The sequence below is a fragment of the Procambarus clarkii genome, chromosome 56, assembly GCF_040958095.1.
Source record: "Procambarus clarkii isolate CNS0578487 chromosome 56, FALCON_Pclarkii_2.0, whole genome shotgun sequence".
Lineage (NCBI taxonomy): Eukaryota > Metazoa > Arthropoda > Malacostraca > Decapoda > Cambaridae > Procambarus > Procambarus clarkii.
Window position 1 is genome coordinate 33,255,872 of NC_091205.1, and position 15,861 is coordinate 33,271,732.

Below are 15,861 nucleotides of genomic sequence, written 5' to 3' on the forward strand. Positions count from 1 at the left end.
TCTACTGCGTGTGCTTGGGAATACCCAGTGTGCAAGTTCGAGTCCTCTTAATGGTTCCTACTGATTTTCTCATATTTTACATATACATTACCCCACTCCTCAAATCAGTTCAAAGGTAGGTACGTCATTCCCCCAGCAGAAGAGACAACAGGAAGCAGCACCACACAAAACATTTTCTTATTTTCAAAATGTTTTAAAAATGACATTTGATTGTTTTACTCACGTTTTAAATTACGTTTTATACATGTGTGTTTTGAGACAGTGACACAGAGACAGAGAGGCAGAGACTGAGAGGCAAAGAGGCAGAAACAGACTGAGAGGCAGAGACAGAGACGCAAAGACAGAGAGGCAGAGACCGAGAGGAAGAGACAGACAGGCAGAGACAAAGAGGCAGACAGAGAGGCAAAAATGCACAGACAGAGAAGCAGAGAGGCAAAGACAAAAAGGAAGAGACATAGAGGCAGAGAGAGAGAGAGAGAGAGGAAGAGACAGATAGGCAGAAACAGAGACAGAGTCAGAGACGAAAAGGTAGAGACATAGAAGCAGAGACAGAGAGGAAGAGACAGATAGACAGAGACAGAGAGGCAGAGTCAGAGAGGCAAAGACAGAGAGGCAGAGATAGAGAGTCAGAGGTAGAAAGGCAGAAGCAGAGGCAGAGGCAGACAAGCAGAGGCAGAGATGCAGAGGCAGACAAGCAGAGACAGAGATGCAGAGGCAGAGGCTCTAATCTCCTAGGACTAATCTCCTACAGCCAAGTCCAACGACTCTAGGTTTTACAAACACCAGCTAGGACACAAACACTAGCCACCCTGCCAATGTGCTGACAACCCAACATATCACACACCCAAACAAACGACACACATACGCAAATCTATGGTGGACAGGCCATCGAACTTTCAAACCTCCACTTCTTCCTGAATTTTACCTCCCTATCCCTCTACCCTCCCCCCATTCTTTCCAAACCACTTTGGACATCACAGGTAAAGCTGGGACAGAGAGTCAGAGACAGAGAGAAAGAGTCAAAGAGAAAGAGACAGATAGAAAGAGGCAGACAGAAAGAGACTGAGAGATAAGGCGAGAGACAGAAAGAGACGCGTGGGCAGGAGACTGGACGAGCAGCATGATGACATGTTGTAACACTGGCAGCGAAGGGAAATCTAGCTGGCTCCTGGCCTGGGTCAACCCACACACACCATTTCTGACCTCAAGTTGGCTCACATTTCACTGACAGAACCTCTCATACACACCAACAGTGTTTATAATAATGTTAATAACTAACACAACAACAGTGTTAAAATAATAATTTACCTAATAGTACTTTCCACACACACACACACACACACTACAGAATCTCAAACACCATGGGGCATAAACACGCCAAGAACACACAACACACGCCATACACACAAACATGCACCATACACACTAACATACCAAACATACACAAACACTCACTCATACACATCAAGCACAAACGCACATAATAAACACTCACACACACTAAGATACCAAACGAACACACACAAACATACCAAACAAACGGATTGAAGAAGAAATCATTTTTTTTCTACAGAGTGATAGGGGTAGGCAGACCAGTAAAGTACATAAAGCCAAACCAACAAAATCATTAGAGATAGGGGGAGTGAAAAATAAGAAGAGGGGGAACAAGTTCCTGAAGATTGCATACACCAACATAGATGGAGTAAGATCGAAGATACTGGAGTTAAGTGATGTAATACAGGTGCAGACACCAGACATTGTTGCTCTCACGGAGACAAACCTTGAAGATGGATATTTTAAATGAGGTCATATTCCCAAGGGGCTACTCAATTTGGAGACGGGACAGAAAAATTAGGAAAGGCGGTGGCGTTGCTGTGCTGGTAAAAGAACACTTAAAGGTGAACGAAATAATGACTGCCAATCCACAAGAAGTTGACATAATAACACTAGAGATCTGCCATGAGGATGACAAACTAATGATCATAAATGCATATAGACCACCGCCAAGCAGCATATGGTCAAAGGAGGAGCTAGATAGTAAACGAGAAGGTCTTATAACAATATTGAGAGAGATCATAGCGAGAGCGGATAACGATAGATCACGACTGTTGATAGTCGGCGACTTCAACTTGAAATCCATAGACTGGGAAGCATATGAAGCAAAAACAGAAGATTTTTGGACCTGTAAAATTGTTGACCTCATCCTGGAATCATTCTTGTATCAACATGTTAAACAAGCTACGAGGATGAGGGAAGGGGACGTTCCTTCCATGCTAGATTTGATATTTACCAGGAAGGAGGAAGAAATATTTGACATTCAGTACCTTCCTCCCGTAGGTAAAAGTGACTATGTCTTTTTGGGAATAAAGTGTGCAATACGTTATAATCTGGAAGAAAATATGAAGGTTGATGCAATTGAAAAAAATGACTTTAGGAGAGGACGTTATGGCAACCTTAGAAAATTTTTTAGTGAGTATAATTGGACAGACTTGTTGCTAGGCAAGGAAGTGAATGAGATGTATGTCAAGTTTTGTGACATATATGATAAAGGCACAAAAAAATTTATACCAAAACAGAGATGCAGAACTAGGAAACAGGATTGGTTCAACAGAAATTGCGAGACGGCCAGAGACCAAAAGACACAATAATGGAATCAATATAGGAAGAGGCCAAACCCCCAAACATACCAGCGATACAAAGATGCGAGAAACAACTACACGGCAGTGAGGAGAGAGGCAGAAAGAAATTTTGAAAAAGGGATTGCAGACAAATGTAAAACAGAACCAGGTCTATTCTATAAATTCATAAACAACAAATTGCAGGTAAAGGATAATATTCAGAGGTTGAAAATGGGAAACAGATTCACGGAAAATGAAAAGGAAATGTGTGAAACATTAAACGAAAAGTTCCAAAGTGTGTTTGTACAAAATGAAATCTTCAGGGAACCAGATACAATAAGAATTCCAGAGAACAACCATAGAGCACATAGAGGTGTCTAGAGACGAAGTGGAAAAAATGCTCAAGGAGCTAAATAAGAACAAAGCAGTTGGTCCAGATGGAGTTTCACCATGGGTTTTGAGAGAATGTGCACCTGAGCTCAGCATTCCACTTCAACTGATTTTTCAGGCATCCCTGTTTACAGGAATTGTAGCTGATATGTGGAAAAAGGCTAACAGAGTTCCAATCTACAAAAGTGGAAGCAGGAAAGACCCCCTTAATTATAGACCGGTATCATTGACAAGTGTAATAGTCAAAGTTTTGGAAAAAAGAATTAAAACTAAATGGGTAGAACACCTGGAGAGAAATGATATAATATCAAACAGACAGTATGGTTTTCGATCTGGAAGATCCTGTGTATCGAATTTACTCAGTTTCTATGATTTAGCAACAGAGATATTACAGGAAAGAGATGGTTGGGTTGACTGCATCTATCCGGACCTAAAAAAGGCTTTCGACAGAGTTCCACATAAGAGGTTGATCTGGAAACGGGAAAACATTGGAGCGGTGACAGGTAAGCTTCTAACATGGATGAAAAATTTTCTGACTGAATGGAAAATGAGGGCAGTGATCAGAGGCAATGTATCGGACTGGAGAAATGTCACAAGTGGAGTACCACAGAGTTCAGTTCTTGCACCAGTGATGTTTATTGTCTACATAAATGATCCTACCAGTTGGTATGCAGAATTATATAAACATGTTTGCTGATGATGCTAAGATAATAGGAAGGATAAGAAACTTAGATGATTGTCATACCCTTCAAGATGACCTGGACAAAATAAGTATATGGAGCACCACTTGGCAAATGGAATTTAATGTTAATAAATGCCATGTTATGGAATGTGGAATAGGAGAACATAGACCTCACGCAACCTATATATTATGTGAGAAATCTTTAAAGAATTCTGATAAAGAAAGATATCTAGAGGTGGTTCTAGATAGATCTAGGTTCTAGATCACCTGAGGACAACATAAAGAATATTGTGCGAGGAGCCTATGCCACGCTTTCTAACTTCAGAATTGCTTCTAAATACATGGATGGCGATATACAATAGAAATTGTTCACGACTTTTGTTAGGCCAAAGCTAGAATATGCAGCGGTTGTGTGGTGCCCATATCTTAAGAAGCATATCAACAAACTGGAAAAGGTGCAAAGACATGCTACTAAGTGGCTCCCAGAACTGAAGGGCAAGAGCTACGAGGAGAGGTTAGAGGCATTATATATGCCAAAACTAGAAGACAGAAGAAAAAGAGGTGATACGATCACTACATACAAAATAGTAACAGGAATTGATAAAATCGATAGGGAAGATTTCCTGAGACCTGGAACTTTAAGAACAAGAGGTCACAGATTTAAACTAGCTAAACACAGATGCCGAAGAAATATAAGAAAAATCACTTTCACAAACAGAGTGGTAGACGGTTGGAACAAGTTAGGTGAGAAGGTGGTGGAGGCCAAGACCGTCAGTAGTTTCAAAGCGTTGTATGACAAAGAGTGCTGGGAAGACGTAACACCACGAGCGTAGCTCTAATCCTGTAACTACACTTAGGTAATTACACTTAGGTAATTACACACACACACACACACCACACACAAAAACATTTCAGCACAGACAAAAACACAACAAACACACACACAACACATAAACATACCAAACCCACACCAAAACATACCAAACACACACAGACAAACACACCAAACGTACAACACACATAAACACAAACACACACACATAAACACCAAGCACACAAATATGCCAGACACAAAAACACACAAACAAACACAAACACACCAAACACACAATAGGGGGCCTCGTAGCCTGGTGGATAGCGCGCAGGACTCGTAATTCTGTGGCGCGGGTTCGATTCCCGCACGAGGCAGAAACAAATGGGCAAAGTTTCTTTCACCCTGAATGCCCCTGTTACCTAACAGTAAATAAGATACCTGGGAGTTAGTCAGCTGTCACGGGCTGCTTCCTGGGGGTGGAGGCCTGGACGAGGACCGGGCCGCGGGGACACTAAAGCCCCGAAATCATCTCAAGATAACCTCAAGATAACACAAATACATTCCAATCAAAGAAACATACTAAACACACACATAAACACATCAAATACGTACCCAAACTTTCCAAACACATACAAACACACCAAACACACAAACACACCAAACACACAAACACACCAAACACACACAAAACACAAACAAACACTCACACAAACACACTAAACATAAGTGCTCATAATAAATACAAACATAACGATCACAAAAACTCCATTTCGCCAAACACAAACAAACAAAAAACTCACAAACAAACATCAACATAAACAAACACACCAAACACACAAAAATATTCCAAACACACACACACACATACTAAACACACACACAAAATATGTACACAAACATATCAAACACACACAAACACACCAAACACATGCACACACCAAATACATACAAACACACAAACCACACATCAAACACAAACAAAACACACCAAAAACATACACACACACACACATACACACGCACACACACGCACACACACACACACACACACACACACGCGCACACACACACACCCACACACACACACACACACACACACACACACACACACACACACATACCACACACACACACACAATGCAACACACACAATACCTTTCGGTATGCTAACCAAAAGGTTAGCATACCGAAAGGGAAACTATGAGGAGATAAGAAAATGCCTAGCAGATATAGCATGGGAAACAGAGCTCAGGGAAAAGACGGCCCAAGATATGATGGAATACATCACGCAAAAATGCAAGGATGCAGCAAACAAGTTTGTCCCAGTCCAAAAGGAAAACAGTGAAATGAAGATGAGAAACCCATGGTTTAATCAGAGATGTAGGCTAGCTAAGCAGCAAAGTAAAAGGGCATGGAGAAACTATAGGAATAACAGGACACTGGAGAGCAGAGAAAGATACCAGAATGCCAGGAATGAATATGTTAGGATGAGAAGAGAGGCAGAAAGACAATACGAAAATGACATCGCAAGCAAGGCAAAGACTCAGCCTAAATTGCTGCATAGCCACATCAGGAGAAAAACACAGTAAAGGAACAGGTTATGAAATTAAGGTTAGGGGCAGAAGGATTCACTACAAACGACAAGGAAGTGTGTGAGGAACTGAATAAGAAATTCCAGGAGGTCTTCACCTTGGAGCAAGGAGAAATCCCAGAGATAAGAGAGGGAATAGCTAACCAGGAACCACTGGAAGAGTTTGAGATTACCAGCGGGGAAGTAAGGAAGTGTTTACTAGAATTGGATGTGACAAAGGCTATAGGTCCAGATGGAATCTCCCCTTGGATACTAAAGGAAGGAGCAGAAGAACTGTGCCTCCCGCTCTCCATGGTGTATAACAAATCACTGGCAACAGGGGAACTGCCAGAAATTTGGAAAGCAGCTAACGTAGTCCCGATATACAAGAAAGGGGATAGACAGGAGGCACTGAATTACAGGCCAGTGTCCCTAACCTGCATACCATGCAAGTTGATGGAGAAGATTGTGCGAAGAAAGCTAGTGGAACATCTGGAGCGAAAGAACTTTGTAACACAGCATCAACATGGATTCAGGGATGGCAGGTCCTGCCTCACAGGGTTACTTGAATTCTACGACCAGGCAACAAAAATAAAGCAAGAAAGAGAAGGGTGGGCAGACTGCATATTTTTGGATTGTCAGAAAGCCTTTGACACAGTGCCACACAAGAGGCTAGTGAAAAAACTGGAGATGCAGGCTGGAGTGAAAGGGAAGGTACTCCGTTGGATACAGGAATACCTAAGTAACAGGAGACAACGAGTCAGTGTGAGAGGTGAGGTCTCAGATTGGCGAGACGTTACGAGTGGAGTACCGCAGGGGTCAGTCCTTGGACCTATACTGTTTCTGATATATGTAAATGATCTTCCAGAGGGTATAGAATCGTTTCTCTCAATGTTTGCCGATGATGCAAAAATTATGAGGAGGATTGAAACTGAGGACGATAGTAGGAGGCTACAAGATGACCTAGACAGACTGAGTGAATGGTCCAACAAATGGCTGTTGAAGTTCAACCCGAGTAAATGCAAAGTAATGAAACTAGGTGGTGGAAATAGGAGGCCAAACACAGGATACAGAATAGGAGATGAAGTACTTAATGAAACGAACAGAGAGAAAGATCTAGGAGTTGATATCACACCAAACCTGTCTCCTGAAGCCCACATAAAAAGAATAACGTCTGCGGCATATGCGAGGCTGGCTAACATCAGAACAGCGTTCAGGAACCTGTGTAAGGAATCATTCAGAATCTTGTACACCACATATGTAAGACCAATCCTGGAGTATGCGGCCCCAGCATGGAGCCCGTACCTTGTCAAGCACAAGACGAAGCTGGAAAAAGTCCAAAGGTATGCCACTAGACTAGTCCCAGAACTAAGAGGCATGAGTTACGAGGAAAGGCTGCGGGAAATGCACCTTACGACACTGGAAGACAGAAGAGTAAGGGGAGACATGATCACAACCTACAAAATCCTCAGAGGAATCGACCGGGTAAACAAGGATAAACTATTCAACACTGGTGGGACGCGAACAAGGGGACACAGGTGGAAACTGAGTACTCACATGAGCCACAGAGACGTTAGAAGGAACTTTTTCAGTGTCAGAGTAGTTAACGGATGGAATGCATTAGGCAGTGATGTGGTGGAGGCTGACTCCATACACAGTTTTAAATGTAGATATGATAGAGCCCAGTAGGCTTAGGAATCTGTACACCAGTTGATTGACAGTTGAGAGGCGGGACCAAAGAGCCAAAGCTCAACCCCCGCAAGCACAAATAGGTGAGTACAAATAGGTGAGTACACACACACACACGCACACACACACACACACACACACACACACACACACACATCTCAAGTTGAGAGGAGGGACCAAAGAGACAAAGCTCAAACCCCGCAAGTACAATTAGGTGAGTACACACACACACACACACACACACACACATACACACACACACACACACACACACACACACACACGTAATAATAGGCATTAATTAGGCATAATAGTAGGCATTAAGGAACAAACACAAACAAGCCCAGTGGAGAGGAGAGATAAGGACAAAAATGAGGTTAATGAGATCTGAACACTTTAGCTCGGTAACGACTCAGCATAGCGTCGTTCCTTTACTAGAGGGTAGTCCGGTAACGACGCAGTATTGCATCGACTGTGGCGGCAAATTGGAGGCGCAATAAGGACAGTGACTGACTGATTAAGGTGGTATTCACAAGTGAGAGAACAGAAGAGGACTTGTTAGAAAGGAGGAGCAGACTAGCATATGTACAGAAGTTCTAAAAAGTATTCCTGCAGAGAATATGACAAGGAACGAGGTAATGAGGGCAGCAAGAGCAAGGAGGGAGCGCAGGGAGAGAGAAAGGAATCAGGGAGTCTCAACCCCGAGCCCTACAATCCCAGAGGGGAGTGGGGAACCCTCCACAAGCAGCTCAACAGACGTAGTGAGAATAGCACCACCCCCATCTGCCACCCCATAGATGTCCTACATGCTCCAACCCCTGGTGCCCAAGGTGCCCACCAATGGCACCCTCCCCCCACTTCCCCCTTCTCCCCCACCCCAAGCCCTCCCTTCTCCCCCACCCCCAAGCCCTCCATTCTCTCGCCCCAACCCTCCAGTATCCCCCAGCCCCTTGAGCCCTCCCTTCACCCCCACTCCTCTAAGCCTTCCCTTCTTCCTCGTTTCTCTCAGCACTCCCTCCCCCCCCCCCCGCCTAGCCCTCCTTCCTCTTCTGCTCCCCATTCCCCTCAAGCCATCCCTCCTCCCATTTTCCCCAGAACCTCCCCATCATCCCCCAAGCCTTCCCCGCTTTCCACCCCCCCCCCCAAGCCCTCATTTCTCCCCTAACCCCCCCCCCTCCCTCCCAAGCCCATTCTCCTGCACCACCATTTCCGTACCAGATCTGCCTAGCCCCCTGCACACCCCAAATCCCCCAGGTCCCCCTTCATAGGCCCTCCCATTTCTGTCCCTCACTGTTTCCCTACTTCAGGAGAAGCAATAGGACCTGAGAAAGGACAGAAGAGAGTCAGTTTCAGGGTCATGCACTCAAACCTAGATGGGATCACAAGCAAGGCAAGTGAACTCAGAGAAAGAGCACAAGAAGTGAACCCAGATGTAATCAGACTCACAGAAACAAAACTCTCAGGAATCATAACAAATGTGGTGTTTCCCAGGACTACACAGTAATTAGGAAAGAGAGGGAAGGAAGGAGAGGAGGTGGAGTGGCCCTACTAATGAGAAAGGAATGGAGTTTCAAAGAGATAGTTATCCTGGGATGCGAGGGATTTAGATACTACATAACAGGCACCATGACAATGGCAGGACCTAAAGTAATAGTAGCAGTGATATATATCCCTCCACCAATGACAGAAGACCCAGGCAAACACACAAACAGTGTGTTTGTTGGCAGTGTTAACTGCCAACAATAACATGGCAGTTAACACAATAATTGAAAGGGCAACCTCTTCTGCCTGTAGAAATAGATCCCATCTGCTCATCATGGGGGACTTCAATCACGGAAGGATAAACTAGGAGAACAAGGAACCACATGTAGATGAGGAAACATGGAGAGCCAAACTAATGGAGGTGCACAAGAAACTTTTTAAGCCAGCATGTAAGGGAGCCCACAAGGATGAGAGGAAATGAGGAACCAGCGAGACTCGACCTAGTCTTCACTCTGAACGACACCGACATAAGGGAAACCTGATTCGAGGCCCCCAGAAGGAATGAACGACCACAGTGTACTAGTGTTTGAGTATCTGATTGAAGAAGGGTTATTGAACTCGAGGAAGGGTACTGAAAACAAAACGTTGGTATTCCGAAAGGGACACTATGAGGAGATAAAAAAATTCCAAACAGACATAACATACAAAACAAAGCTCAGGGGAAAGTGGGCACAAGAAATGATGGACTACATCACGCAGAAGTGCATGGAAACAGCAAACAAGTTTGTCCCAGTCCAAAAGGAAAACAATGAAATGAGGATGAGAAACCCATGGTTTAATCAGAGATGTAGGCTAGCTCAGCAGCAAAGTAAAAGGGCATGGAGAAACTATAGAAATAACAGGACAATTGAGAGCAGAGAAAGATACCAGAGTGCCAGATATGAATAATTCATGTTGAGAAGAGAGGCAGAAAGACAATACGAAAATGACATCGCAAGCAAGGCAAACACACGTCCTACATTACTGCACAGCCACATCAGGAGAAACACAACAGTAAAGGAACAGGTAATGAAATTAAGGATTGGTGCAGACGGAGTCACTACAAACGACAAGGAAGTGTGTGAGGAACTGAATAAGAAATTCCAGGAGGTATTCACTATAGAGCAAGGGGAAGTTCAAGAGATAAGAGAGGGAATAGTTAAACAGGAACCACTAGAAGAATTTGAGATTACCAGTGGGGATGTAAGGAAGCTCTTGCTAGAAGTGGATGTGTCAGAGGCTATAGGTCCAGATGGAATCTCCCCTTGGATACTAAAGGAAGGAGCAGAACCACTGTCTCTGCCACTCTCCATAGTGTACAACAAATCACTAGCAACAGGAGAACTGCAAAGAATCTGGAAAGCAGCTAATGTAGTCGCGATATACAAAAAGGGGGATAGACAGGAGGTACTGAACTACAGGCCAGTGTCCCTAACTTGTGTACTATGCAAGGTGATGGAGAAGATCGTGAGAAAAAACCTAGTAAAGACATCTGGAGAGAAGAGACTTCGTGACAAATCGCCAGCATGGGTTCAGGGAGGGTAAGTCTTGCCTGACTGGATGAATAGACTTCTACGACCAGGTGACAAAGATTAAGCAAGAAAGAGAAGGCTGGGCGGACTGCATTTTCTTGGATTGTCGGAAAGCCTTTGACACAGTACCGCATAAGAGGCTGGTACATAAGCTAGAGAGACAGGCAGGTGTAGCTGCTAAGGTGCTCCAGTGAATAAGGGAGTACCTAAGCAATAGGTAGCAGAGAGTTACGGTGAGGGGTGAGACCTCAGATTGGCGTGAAGTCACCAGAGGAGTTCCACAGGGTCTGTACTCGGTCCTATCTTGTTTCTGATATATGTAAATGATCTCCCGGAGGGTATAGATCCATTTCTCTCAATGTTTGCTGACGATGCCAAAATTATGAGAAGGATTATGACCGAAGAGGACTGCCTGAGGCTTCAAGAAGACCTAAACAAGCTGAAGGAATGGTCGAACAAATGGTTGTTAGAGTTTAACCCAATCAAATGTAATGTAATGAAGATAGGTGTAGGGAGGAGGAGGCCAGATACAAGGTATCATCTGGGAGATGAAATTCTCCAAGAGTCAAAGAAATCACGCCAGACCTGTCCCCTGCAGCCCATATCAAGAGGATAACATCAGCGGCATATGCCAGGCTGGCCAACATAAGAATGGCATTCAGAAATTTGTGTAAGGAATCATTCAATACTCTTTATACCACATATGTTAGGTCAATCCTAAAGTATGCAGCCCCAGCATGGAGTTCATATCTAGTCAAGGATAAGACTTAACTGGAAAGGTTCAAAGGTTTGCCACCAGACTAGTACCCGAGCTGAGAGGTATGAGCTACAAGGAGAGACTACGGGAATTAAACCTCACTTCGCTGGAAGACAGAAGAGTTAGGGGGAACATGATCACCACATTTAAGATTCTCAAGAGAATTGATAGGGTAGATAAAGACAGGCTATTTAACACAAGGGGCACACGCACAAGGGGGACACAGGTGGAAACTGAGTGCCCAAAAGCCACAAAGATATTAGAAAGAACTTTTTTAGTGCCAGAGTGGTTGACAAATAGAATGCATTAGGAAGTGATGTGGTGGAGGCTGATTCCATACAGAGTTTCAAGTGTAGATATGATAGAGCCCAGTAGGCTCAGGAACTTGTACACCTGTTGATTGACGGTTGAGAGGCGGGACCAAAGAGCCAGAGCTCAACCCCCGCAAGCACAATTATGTGAGTACAGGCTGGAGTCCATACCTAGTTAAACACAAGACAAAGTTAGAGAAGATTCAGTGGTATGTCACCAGGCTCGTTCGGGAACTGAGAGGAATGAGCAACGAGGAAAGGCTAAAGGAGCTGAACCTCACGTCCCTGGAAAACAGAAGAGTAAGGGGAGACATGATAACCACCTACAAAATTCTCAGGGGAATTGACAGTTTGGACAATGACAAACTCTTCAGCACGGGTAGGACATGAACAAGGGGACACAGGTTGAAACTTAGTACCCAGATGAGCCACAGAGACGTTAGAAAGAATTTTTTCAGTGTCATAGTAGTTAATAAATGGAATGCACTAGGAAGTTATGTGGTGGAGGCTGACTCCATACATAGTTTCAAATGTAGATACGATAGAGCCCAGTAGGCTCAGGAATCTGTACACCAGTAGATTGGCGGTTGAGAGGCGGAACCAAAGAGACAAAGCTCAACCCCCGGAAGCACAATTAGGTGAGCACAAACATACACATACAGAAACATGCACAGACTCAACCACTTACACACACACACAATAAGTATTTGTTTATAATTTAAATTGAACACGTATTCACCATCATGTCGAATCGGCTCTGATACACAACATACCCAACATGAACTTTAACAATGGCTTTGTTGCTGTTGACTATTCCTTTTCACAATACATACTTAAATGTTCTAACCTTCTTAACAAATGTGATTTTTTATTCCTACCCTTTTCTTATTCGTATCTTTCTTCTTACTCTTATATTTCTCTTACTCCTTCCCTCCTCTTATTCTTACATTATTCCTATTATAACCTTATTCTTACATTCATCCCATTCTTACCTTATTCTTTTTGTTTTTATTTATGTATACAAAAGTTCTTACATTCTTGTACACCCTAGAACACGCATAGCGTTTCGGGCAATTCCTTAATCCTAAATTTCACACACCCACATTCTCAGGAAGCAGGCCGTAGCAGCTGTCTAACTCCCGGGTACCTATTTACTACTTGGTGAATCAAGGTGAAAGAAACTCTGTACATTTGTTTCCGCCTCGGCCGGGGATCGAACCCGGACACTTAAGACTTCGAACCCCGAGCACTATCCACTCGGCCGTCAGGTCACAGGAATTCAAAAGACTTCTCATATTCATCATATTCCAATCTATTTTTATATTCATACTATTCTTTCCTTATTTTTACATTCATCTTAGTGTTACATTCATGATATTCTTGCATTGATCTTATTTTTACATTCATCTTATTCTTACATTCATCTTATTCTTACCTTATTCTTACATTTATCCTAGTCTTACCTTATCTTTACATTAATCCAATTATTATTTTATTCTTACACTCATCCTATTCTTACCTATTTCTTACCTTTAATCAAAGTCCTACATTCATCCTAGTCTTACTTATTCTTACATTCATGCTATTCTTACCTTATTCTTACATTCCTCATATTCTTACCTTATGCGTACATTCATCCTAGTCTTACCTTATTCTTACATTCATGCTATTCTTACCTTATTCTTACATTCCTCATATTCTTACCTTATTCGTACATTCATCCTAGTCTTACCTTATTCTTACATTCATGCTATTCTTACCTTTTTCTTACATTCATCATATATTAATTTATTCTTACGTTCATCCTATTTCTATCTTTTTCTTACATTCATCCTATTCTTACCTGATCCTCCCCTATCTTTTCGCTCTCTTACCTTATATATTTGTCAAGACTGTCCTTTATTCCTGTCCTTTATTTCGGGCTATTCACGCCCGTGCCACCTTTTGGGTGGCTTAATCTTCATCCATGACACAATCCTCTCCTTTTACACGACTTGTCAATGGTCCAGGACGAACTAAAATGCCGTCGTTTGTTCACTTTCTGATATGTGGTTTGTCCATCATAACCTTAAGCTAATCTAACCTTAGTAGATAGTAGATAGTTATGTAGTTGTGCTGAATCCATTCCAGTGAGCGGAATTCCTCCCTGAGGACACATACATATTTGTACACAACACAGAAAGTCTGTAATTTATAATACTGAAGGACAGAGAAAATACTTGCAACATTGAGGTCATCAACTTGCACTGAAAATATGCATCAATATGCTTGCAGGAGAGCGAGAGCAGGACGTGCACCACAGGTGGAGGAGTGTGTGTGGAGGCCCGGGCTGACTGTCTCGCCATCCTCACTGAATATGATGACTGCCTTCATGGCGCCCGATGCTGCCTCAGTGAGTATATTTATGTTATACACATGTTATCACCGATATATACACCCAGACGTGTTCCCGGCTTCTCGATGAATATAAACTGAAAGATTACTTTAGTTTTCAACTATGCCCAAAACTAGAGTATACCTGCTTCTGGTATGCTTCATTGTTGCTTATCAGGAAGGAATTCATGGTTGTCTTAATAACCTTCCAGAGGTTGATAGGCCTTAAGCCTAACACCAAACCAAAGAGTTACGTGGAACACACACATAGACCATAAAATTCCAGTGAATATCTTTGTGTATGGAAGTCTTGTAGTAGATCAAACACTGTAATTATATTGAAACGTTTACCCAGCCAATTTATAAATAAATACACTTTAGTGTGGCTCAGTTGATACATTTAGTAAAGTGTTCCTTATCTTTACTACCCAATTACAGATCAATTATTGTGCTTCATTGGACTGAAAATGTTTACTGGTAAACTTCTTTTAAACATTGTTCACTTTGTTACACGATAGACTTTACTGATCAAGAATTGACATATATGCAGCAAAATTAATCTGAAAAATACTCTGTTAAAATTTACAAAAAGTCGAGGAGAATAGAGAGGGTAGCCATCACATTAAATCAGGAATACATGTAGGGTATGAAACAAACATTTTAATTTATTTGACCACAACAACATTTTATGATGTCGTTAGCAAAAAAAAACATTAATACAAAGTGAAGTCACATTTACATGATGTATCAATGTAAACTGATGCCACGTGAAATAAGAGAAGCGTTGGAGGTAGAATTCCTGGGCCACAGCCAGAGTGAATGAGGACAAGGTTTAAAACAACTGATTGGCCTTCAATGGAATCCACTGGACCTCTAGAGGATTCAGTTCAATCCCAAGTTGCATTAGTTTTGGCCATATCGTGGTGTAGTGGCCTAGGGCGTGTGCTTGGGAGTACCAAGTATTCGGGTTCGAATCCTTTTCATGGCTCCTATTGACTTTCTCAAAACATAATAGTTACCACAATAGACGAAGTTTTTAATAGCAACACCGATGTTCCACGTGAATACATTAACGGAATGTAAACAGCATATCCTTCTTATGTTAGGGTTCTTTGGTTAAATTTTATTATCGTAGTTTTAATATCTAAATAATATATTTCAAAAGAAATTCTGATTATGGTAAAAAAATCGATGGTGTTGTAGGCTGATAAGATTTCTGACGTTGTCCATGAGCTCAGATCTACGTATACAAATGTCATCTGTATTCTTAGACGCAACACATCTTAATGTTAGAACATACTTTAACATTCGACACCTGGTGGCTCAATTTAGATCGAGAGACTGGACGTTCTACTTTTAACCAGCAAATACATTAAAAACTCACCGACGATCAGACAATATGGCTACAATACTCACCATTCACGTGGAGAGGCACATGTGGGCATTGCAATTTCTAAATAAGCCCAACAATAAACTCGAACATTACAGATACCTTTGGCATCACAAAGACTTCATGACCAACAATATACATACATAAGAAGAACCATTTACATAAAAATTAACATTTTACACAAAATATACTCTCCCACCGTCGGCCGAGCGGA